We start from the raw sequence: 8,638 nt of genomic DNA, 5'->3' as shown, positions 1-8,638 counted from the left end.
CTCTTCGCCACCGTGTATGGCATTAAGCTCACAGAAGCTCCTAGATCACACAAGCAGTTTGAGAACTTCAAGTGACCTAAAGCACACGGTAAGGTAAAGCTGCCCGGATCGGATAGCTTCCTTGGTATAGACCTCCTTTGTATTATGGCGCTGCATTCATGGCTCAGTATTACCATACCCTGGAGCTCCTTTGTCTTGTTGAGGATCGCATCTTTTAGAAACTTCCCGAGCTGTGGTATAGCTAAGAAAGCATCTATAATGGGTAAGGTGAGTTGCGTGTTCTCCAAGTGTTTCTCAAAGACCGCTTTGGCTTTGTCTAAGATTTTCTTTTTGAAACGCCCTGGGAACGGTATCTTGGGTTGGTAAGGTGGTGGTGGAACGTATGGCTTTTCAAGCTCAGTTGTCTTTTCCACCTCTTTTCCTTTGTCCTTGATCGGTTCTTTCTCAAAATCCGCTTCTTTACACGCATCACCTGAGGCTGCCTCCCCCTCTGATTGCTCATTGGCCTCAATGAGCGTAGTCTTAGGCGTTGGAGCTTGTAGTTCTTTACCACTTCTCAATGTAATGGCGTTCACATACTCCTTGGGGTTTGGCTCCGGTTTACCTGGTAAAGCCGGGCCTCGGGATGATGTAGAGGCTTGATTCTGCTTAAGCTCTCTGATATCTTGCTGCATTGTCGCGTGCTGGCTCTCAACTCTCTGCTGACCCTGTAACAGTTGCTGTAAGATCCCACAGACATCGTTCCCCAGCTGGTTCTGACCCGTTCTCTGATTCTGTTGCTGATTACCCATCGTTTGCGGATTGAACCCTGGTGGAAACTTGTGATGCTGCGGTTGGCTGGTGAAGTTGTTACCCTGAGCTGCTTGATTCTGTTGAGTGTAGCCGTGCTGTTGCCCACTAAACTGTTGCTTGGGCTGGAAGGTATTCTGATAAGGAGCCTTTTGAGCGTAGCTTTGTTGTTGTTGCGGAGCAGGGTACACTTGATCGTGAGGGTTAGCTACATTCGGGTTTCTGTATGAGAGGTTTGGGTTACTGTTGTAGTTGTTGAACCGCTGATACTTCTGCTGGTTCCCTATGTAGTTCAGCTCCTCTTGAGTTAGACCATCTTCGTTTACATTATCAAAACTTGGCCCTTGCTCATCAAACTCGCCTACAAAGTGTATTGGCTTTTGAGTCGCCATCAGAACTTTGTCAAGCTTGCTCTGAAGCTCTCTGATATCCTTTTTCATACGCTGTTCTTCACCAGAGCCCTCTGTACGGTTTGCTCTATCAAAGTCGTCGCCATAAGTATCATTAGACATGGCTAGGTTCTCGACTAGTTCCATTGCCGCATTGATCTCCTTCCCAAGAAAATTTCCATTTGAAGCTGTATCGAGTTGGTTTCTGATCTTGGGGAGTGCACCTCGGTATAAAGTACTCAAGAGGGATGCCTCTGAGAAGCCGTGGTGGGGGCATTGGTTAGTGTAGCTTCTAAACCGTTCCCAAGCTTCGCTAAAGCTCTCGTTGTTGTGCTGCGTGAAGCTTGAGATTTGGTTTCTGAGCTTAGCCGTGCGTGATGTGGAAAAGAACTTTGATAAGAACGCCAGTTTACACTGCTCCCAGGTTTGTATAGAACCCCTCGGGAGGTTCTTTTCCCACTGGTGAGCTTTATCACCGAGGCTGAATGGGAACAAGCGTAGCTTGAAGCTATCTTCCGAGACACCATTGATCTTAGTTAGGTCGCAAACCCGATCAAACTGATCTAGATGCTCAAGAGGGTCTTCTCCGGCTAGACCGTGGAACTTTGAGTTCTGCACCATGTTGAGTAGGGAAGCTTTAACTTCAAAGTTGTTGTTTTGAACCGGTGGAGCTTGAATCCCAGCTCGGTATTGGTGCGCATTAGCTCGGTCGTTCTCTCCAACAAAGACTGGAGGAGGTTGTCTCTGAGCTTGTGGCGGTGGCGGATGAACATGGTGGGCTTGTTGCTCGTTTCTATTAGCTTGTTGTTGGTTTTGCTGAGCAAGCCTTTCGTTCCTCTGAGCATGTTGTTGGTTAACATAAGCTTGTTGTTCATTCCTGCCTGCCTGCGCCTGATTAGCATGAGCCTGGTGTTCGGCTTCGTGAGCCTGTTGCTCGATCCTTTGCTGTTCTGCCATTCCAAGTCGTTCAAAATGCCGTTCCCTCTCGCGAGCTCGCCTCTCAATCCGGTTGATGTTGTCGTCGTACGGTAGAGGCGGTTCTGTGCTCCGAGACCTGGTTTTCATGCACCTGAAAGCAGCACAAGAACTTGCAAAGAAGTGAGTAAAACAAAGAAAGGTAAAATCTTGAACTCAAGAACAAACAAAAGACTAATGCTCCGACAAGTTGGCAACGGCGCCAATTGATAGATAAGACATTTTAGGTCTCAGGGCTATCAATCCCCTTTGTCGAAGTAGCACAAAGAGGTATCAATCCAGACAAGTCAACGAGACACTAGACTATGATGTTTGTTCATTTAAGTCAAGACAAAAGGTGAAGGTTTTGAACTAAGCTAAGTAACAAACGATTAAGCATGAAAGGTAAAGCAAATGATTAGATCTAAACAGAGACAGGATGCAAATAATAACTAAACGATTCAGATGATGATAATATGCAATAAAGCAAGGGACTTTAGACGAGATACTTGACTCGGGTGCTTCCAAGTTCAACTAGTTGGTTAATGAATCAAAACATCAAGCGGTTTCATTTAACTTTGAACTCAAGGCATGTTAATCTTCTCATGAAAGTATTAAGCATCTAAACTGATTCTCCTTCATACCAAAAATGTCTTTTGAGAAGCATCGAATCAATCAGCAATAAGAGTCAGTTCAAAAATGTCATTTAAGAGAACAAACTATCACTCTCGCGATGAAAGACTCTTAAACCCATAACCGAGTGGTTCAGACATTTCTACAAACACTTTTGATGCGAGATATGTCTCAGATCTGAACCTCAAGTGATGTGCTTGGATCCAGCCTAGAGATCTCGTCGGTTAAAGAATGAAACATGCAAGACTAGACACCTAAACCCACTAATCTACCTTGAAAGCACTGTAATCTACTCATCTAAAGCCGCTTAAACGACTACTCACTAATCATAACGAGCTCACTAAGTCCTTTGCAAGACGTGTAGCTGGTCATGATGAGGAGTTTAATGTTAGATGATAAAAGAAATAAAGAAAGAACAAGATTTTTCATGCAAAAACGAGATATCGGATTAGAATGATCAAGTTTCACCAAAGAGGCAAGTTCTTAAAGCTAAAAACAGATAAGAGATAAGATGATTAGGTTTTTAGTCTCAAAATGTATATATAGCAAAGGTAAAGTGTCGCGGGTCAGCCCGGAACAAACCGGGTACTGAACCGTGTTCTTGGGTTGATGGGTGAGTGCCACGGTGTGTCGGAGAGTGAAGCCGAGGTCTTCATGTCGAGGAGTGCACGTGAGTCCAGATCCAAATGAAGATCTCGTGAAGAACACGTCAAGAACATGCATGAACCCTAGTCTTTGATCCATCTTCACGTGTGTGTTCTTGAGCAGCTTTGTTCTTAATTCTGGGCTTGTGACAATGGACCTCGGCATGAAATGCCGAGGCGCTTGGACGTCGAGGGGTTCGGGAGAACAGGGTCCGGCATGCACGCCGAGGTCGCTACACCGAGGTGCATGTTCAACACTTAGTCGTTTCCAGCTCCATTCTTACGTGTGCATGCCTTGATCCCAACGTGCCGAGGTATCAGTACGAGGCCTAGCTCAGGATACTTCCAAAATATGAGCCTTGACTTGGCCGATGTCGAGGCAATGATGCCGAGCCCTGAAGAAACACTTAGCGCGTATCGCAACATATTTGGGCCCGTATCGACCATGTCGCCCTCCGGAAGCAGTAACTTTCGACCCACGACTCCGAATGCTCTGAGACCAGTTTCATAGTCAAGGTGACTCAATAAACTCGAACTTTGGTGAAGAAACCGTCGGAGCTTGGGTAGTGGAAGTCTTCCTGGATTTCACATCTTTGAACCGCATCGAAATCACCGGAAAATAAGCTGTTCGGACCGATGTGAACTCCGGAGACTTTATCTTTCAAACCACTCGTCCGAATTGAGCGATCCCTACTGTTCTGAAAAGGCCTTTCACAGATCTCAAACTTTGATGAAGACCGGGTAAGCTGATTTGGTCTGGAAAGGCTCCGTCCGCCGTGACCTTTGTACTTCGCCGTTCAGTTCTCGGATGCGCGTAATGTTGATGCATCTTCCGGAAGCTGTATCTTTCTCCCTACTGGTCCGAATTGGATGATTCCAACTGTTCTGGGATCTTTGTTTGATTATCTCCAACTTTGCTGAAGACCCTGCCAACTGATTTGGACCGGAAGGTTCCCCGGATTTCTGATCTTTGAATTGCGCAGACAAAGACAGATTTTGGTCGAGAAAAGCTTCCCGCGGTAAGAAAAATGACCGAGGGCTGTGTACCGCGGTGAGCTTTTTGGTCGTAAAAATTCTTTCGCCTCGGCCAAAACTCGACCCGCGGTATTAACACCTGATCTTCGACTCAGGCTGACTTTGGTCGATCGGTACGGACTTTGGTCGGTGCTGAACGATCGGTAAGCTTTTTGGTCGAGGTTGGACGATCGGTAGGGATTTTGGCCGGTAATGAGCGATCGGTAAGGATTTTGACCGAGGTTTCTGTCCGTCCGGTACACGATTTGGCCGAGAAATTCCTCCAAGCGGTTTTCACCATTTTTGACCGTTTTCTTCACCGTCTTCTTCTCTGCTCCTCTTCTTAAGCTCCAAATGACTCCCAAAGCACCTGATAAAGACCTCAAAACATGCAAAACTCTTTGGGACCTAATGCAAGCCCTAAATCCTATTTTCATGCCTAAAGACTCAATTTACATGGGAAAACACATGATGAGGACTCTAAAATGCACTCTAAATGATGTAAAATATAGACATATCAAGTCTTCAATTTGGAAGTCAAGGTTAAAAGTTGAGTTAGAAGATCAGAATAAGTGCAATCCACCTTGTTGTTAATCTCTGCCATTTTCTTGTTGAAGTCCATGGCATCACTTGCTTGACCTTGGAGGATTTGCTGGAGCAGGTTATGTACTTCTTGATCCTTATTCCCTAAGTTCTGTTGGAGGCTTTGCTGTTGGGAAGGGAAAAAACCTTGTTGGTTATTGATGTGAGAGTGAAAGTTCTGGGTCGGATTATTCTTGTAGTATGTAAAGCCTTTTTGGTAACCTTGTTGTCCACCTCCAAATTTTACCACAGCTGTGATGTCTTCCCCTTGAAATGTGTCTTGAAACACATGATTCACATCTCTAACCAAGTTGACTGACTTATGAGAAGCTAGGAGAAGTTTATATAGCTTCTCATTGAGAGACCAGATGTCTTTGAAGCTGTGTCCAAGAGGATTCTGACTTTTGGTAAAGCACCTCTGTAGAAGGTACTTAGCAGCTGAGCATCTGAGAATCCATGGTGAGGGCATTGCATGGTATACCCTCTTAATCTTTCCCAAGCCTCACAAAAAGATTCATGGTTCTTCTGAATGAAACTTGAGATTTCATTTCTTAACCTTGATGTTCTTGATGAAGAGAAGAACTTAGTTAGAAATGCTCTTTTGCATTGCTCCCATGTTGTGACTGATCCTTGACGTAGAGATTTTCCCATTGATGAGCTTTGTCTCCTAGAGAAAAAGGAAATAGCCTCAACTTGAAACTGTCCTCAATCACTCCATTCATCTTAGTTAGATCACAAACTCTATCAAAGTTATCAATGTGATCTAATGGATGTTCTACTGCCAAGCCATGGAAATTGTTTGATTGCACCATGTTGACCAAGCCAGATTTGATCTCAAAATTGTTTTCAGGTGTTGGATCTTCAATCCCATGTCACAACTTGTCTTGGACGTGGAGGTTGTGGCTCTTGCTAATTCTGGTGGTTTCCATTACCACTATGAGCATGTTGCCCTTGATCCATACCCAACCTCTCAATGTGCACAGCTCTTTCTCTTTGTCTTCTTGCTTGACTTCTGGTTTTCATACACCTGAAAACAAAGACAGCACTTGAAAGGTAATCAGTAAAACAAAACAAAATGATTAGATCTCAAGAAGATCCAAAGTCTTAATGCTAGAATGAATCCCCAATTGGCAACGGCGCCAAATTGATAGTAGGTTTTTAGCCTACTAAGGTCAATTAACCCCTTGTGTTGTAGCACTTGAGGGTCAATCCAAATGGAGATTATCTAGGAACTAAGACTATAAGGATGAATTCTTAATCCAAGTCTAAAGAAACAGGTTGGTGATTTAGTGATCTAAAACATAAAACAAGCAAAACAAGCAGTACTTAAGAACAAGCAAACAAGAGAAACCAATGATGATGTCTAACTCAGCCATGTCTGAGTTATCACCGAGTTGGGTGAAAGGACAATCCAAAGGGATCCCATTTTCGGCTGACATCTAGGTTTTTAGGAAAAAGGATTTAGATTTTTGCATGATTCAGCCATGTCTGAGTTATCACCGAGTTGGACGTCACTGTCGTAGGAGACGAAATCTACATACGGAGGATACATAAGCCGAGATGGATTCCGATCTGCAATGCATGATTTTGTTCTGGCTTGAGAGCGAGAGTTAATTGCCATGAATAAGTGATTAGATGATTAGGGTGACGAGAGTTGGCTAATCTTCCAAGTGTCTATCCTAGTTTCAGAGTCATAAAAAACAATTGCCTAAATTCCTTGTGTTTTGGAACATGAACCCTAACGATGAACCCTAGTCCCAGCGCCGTTTTCCATAGGTTTCAACCAATTTTTATTTCGAGCTTTTTAATTCTCTGCTTGATTAGATTTAGTGACAAACCAAAACCTCTTTTTATTAAGGTTAGGTCTACGATTGTTTTTAGCATCAGTTAGAAGTTCTCAGCATACAAATCCCTGTGGATTCGATCCCTATGTACTACTGCGTTTGCTGTGCACTTGCAGCTTATCTAGGGTAAAACTTGTGTTGCCCACTGCATCCACATCAAGTTTTTTGGCGTCGTTGCTGGGGATTTGTCGCTGTTGACTTGATTTCTTAATTTAATTTCAATTTTAGACCACAAGATTTTTGAGTTCTGCTGGAGATTTCTTAACTTCTCTTTTTATCATTCTTTGCTCTTAGGTGCATGAAAACTAGGAGAAATCCTGCCAACATTGTACCGCCCCTAGACGAGATCGCCAAACATGAAAGAGAACTTTGGAAACTCTGAAAAAGGACGCCCATTGAAAAAGGTTCCCCAAAAAACTCTCAAAATGGCCAAACCAAATGCCCATTGAAAAGATCTGTTAAATCGTGATCAAGATGATCACATTGGAGATGATGACCGTGATTCTATTCACGATGGTGATCAAGATTCTGCCTATGAAGCATATGGCCACCCACAACTGGATGAAGAGGGAAATCAAATCTCTAGAAATGCTGCTCATTTCCCTGATGATCAAAGGAGACGAGATCAGGACGATCAAGGAGAAAGAAGGAATGATGAAAACATTGTTCCACCAAATGGTAGAGAGTCCAATCGCCCCATATAACTTGCCAATCCTGCGAGAAGACAGCTCCGCAATAGACTTATTGCCGATTTCGATGCACCTCACAAACACTTTCAAAATAGTTCAGCTATTCAAGTTCATGCCCCAGCAAGAGAAGATCACAAGATAAAACCTCAGATTGTCTTTTTGGTGAAGCAAAATTAGTTCCATGGAATCTCTACTGAGCATCCAATGGACCACATTGATCTTTTTGAAGAAATATGTGGAATAGTGAGAACCACTCCAGACACTGTGGACTATGTGAAGTGTAAGCTTTTCCATTTCTCTCTAAGTGATAAAGCTTTTAGATGGTTAAAATCTATACCACCTGGTTCTATTACTTCATGAGAAGAATGCATGTCAGCTTTCCTGAACCACTTCTACACCAAGTCAAGATTAAACCAGCTTAAAAACAAGATATGAAGTTTCCAACAAGGCCTAATAGAATCATTCTATGAAACTTGGGAGCGATTTAAAGAGTATGAGAGAGACTGCCTTCATCATGGTTTCTATGGAGCAAACCTGCTAAGCACCTTCTACAGAGAACTTCAGTAGAAGTATCAACTTTCTCTTGACACTGCCAGCAATGGAGATTTCAGTTTGAAAACTATACCACAAGGGATAGCACTCATCAAAAATTTTGCTGTAGCCAACAACAATAACCCTGAGTATGACAGATCAAAGAAGACTATCATTAGTCATGAGTCAAGGGAGATTTCTGAGCTAAAAAGTATGGTTAGTCAACTTCTTAAATCTCAAAATAAGAACATACATGATTGTGATACTGCTGCAGGAAATGATGAAAATGGAAGATATGAAGATGATGGCATATATCACGAAGAAGAAATCAATTTCATGGGAGCTCAATGATAGTAGGTTTTTTTGCCTACTAAGGTCAATTAACCTCTTGTGTTGTAGCACTTGAGGGTCAATCCAAATGGAAATTATCTAGGCACTAAGACTATGAGGATCAATTCTTAATCCAAGTCTAAAGAAACAGGTTGGTGATTTAGTGATCTAAAACATAAAACAAGCAAAACAAGCAGTACTTAAGAACAAGCAAACAAGATAAACAAGACAAAGACTCA

At 43.0% G+C, this 8,638-nt stretch overlaps 3 non-coding genes across 3 annotated transcripts; 2 read left to right on the top strand and 1 right to left on the bottom strand.

Annotated features, from left to right (window-relative positions):
- The first annotated feature begins 1,437 nt into the window (after nucleotides 1-1,437).
- On the top strand, nucleotides 1,438-1,544 carry LOC112087402. The gene has a single exon (XR_002900083.1). It is a non-coding gene; the product is annotated as a small nucleolar RNA R71 (small nucleolar RNA).
- Nucleotides 1,545-5,456: 3,912 nt separating this feature from the next.
- Nucleotides 5,457-5,563, top strand: LOC112087382. The gene has a single exon (XR_002900065.1). It is a non-coding gene; the product is annotated as a small nucleolar RNA R71 (small nucleolar RNA).
- A 2,390-nt stretch (nucleotides 5,564-7,953) lies between these two features.
- LOC112087351 lies at nucleotides 7,954-8,059 on the bottom strand. The gene has a single exon (XR_002900037.1). It is a non-coding gene; the product is annotated as a small nucleolar RNA R71 (small nucleolar RNA).
- Between the last annotated feature and the right edge of the window lie 579 nt (nucleotides 8,060-8,638).

This window comes from Eutrema salsugineum, unplaced genomic scaffold (assembly GCF_000478725.1).
Source record: "Eutrema salsugineum unplaced genomic scaffold, Eutsalg1_0 scaffold_18, whole genome shotgun sequence".
In the NCBI taxonomy this organism is placed as follows: domain Eukaryota; kingdom Viridiplantae; phylum Streptophyta; class Magnoliopsida; order Brassicales; family Brassicaceae; genus Eutrema; species Eutrema salsugineum.
Note: the sequence above shows the minus strand (reverse complement) of the source record. Positions and strands in the feature narration are given on the sequence as shown.